Raw genomic sequence first — 1,496 nt, forward strand, 5'->3', positions numbered from 1 at the left:
GAAAGAAAGAAAGAAAGAAAGAAAGAAAGAAAGAAAGAAAGAAAGAATCCGTTAGGTAGATGTCATTCTGCACTTTGTGTTTAGTTGATATTTTTGACAATATATTCGATTGCAAATCAGGCAATAATTTCTAGAGACAAATTCATACGTCGAATTGTAGTTCTAAATTACTCATAAAGGAGCAAGACATCTTTCTGTCCCGATTATTTTGAATCTGGCCACTTTTTTCACAAAAAGGAATTTGATGGTTTCTACCTTACCTGATGCCTGAAGATTTTGTTGTTGCTGCTGGTTTTGTTGGTCGATTTTTAGTAGGAAAGAGTCCTGTGCCCCTCCCCCCCATGCCTGTTGTTTTGTTCTTTTTGTGTATCTAGTAATAACAGACAAAATAAAAGAAAGCATAACTCTGGGCACAGAGGGTGCTTTGTTTCCAGCTAGGGAATTTCTGCTTTGGAAGTTTGCAACCATATATCTTGGATAAAGGATGCACCTTTTTCTTGATTTGAGGATGTTCCAAACCAGGTGTTGAGGATTTTCTGTGGTTAGCTAAGGAGAAGCTAAGGTTCACAGAGGAAAGGATGCACTTTGATCTTGGACATTATTCTGATACATTAAGAATTAGAAGCCCCGACTGAAAGTGTTTGCCTATTGGTTAAGGGAATACATTTTACTCGATAGAATCGTATTTTTGTGCTGTAACAAATCAGAAGCAGGCTCAGTTGAACAAATATCGACCCTTTTGGAACAGAATTAAGGACACATTACTATAAAACCTTTCTGAAGATAAACTTCAAAGAGAGACCAGTAATTTGGGATTCGTATTGTAAGAATGTTCAAAATTTCTTTGGCTCACACTTTGGACTACATATTTTTCCATCACATATAAATAAAATGTAGAATATCCATAGATAGACATAATGTGACACATGGTGTAATGTGGAGTGAAAATTAAGAAACTTCTACAATCTACCAACAAATTTCACTAACAAACCAGCTGAAACTATTCATAATCCAATCTCTTCCCTTAAAAAAAAACCCGCAGCAAATAGTGTGCAACAACTGTTGCTATTTACAAATAAAAAGATAAAGCAATTTAGAGCAAGGTTCTGACGCTCTTACTCGCATGATAGTAGAAATTTACTTTACAAATGGTGTCATTGATATTTACTTGTGGAGTAAAGTACTATTCAAGGTAGGTAAATGTGGCAGAATCTGGTCTTTAGTGAGAAATAAAAATGAAAGGTCCCCAGGGAAAGATAAATGCTATCCTATGCAAAAGGTAATGATTAGTGGACTACTGGATGAGATAGGACATGTAGGACTTCCCTCTGGTTCTAGAATTAGGCAATTGCCATAGCAAATACACGCGCACCAGGGTATCTGCATTTTATAGGCTTCAGACAGTAACACCATAACGCTAACCAAAGGAATATCCATAGCAGTGGACACGAAAAACTAAACAAGGAAGCATCGTTTAGATTTACAATTGGGCTGAA

This window comes from Terrapene carolina, unplaced genomic scaffold (assembly GCF_002925995.2).
Source record: "Terrapene carolina triunguis isolate 2854851 unplaced genomic scaffold, T_m_triunguis-2.0 Scaffold88, whole genome shotgun sequence".
NCBI lineage: Eukaryota > Metazoa > Chordata > Testudines > Emydidae > Terrapene > Terrapene triunguis.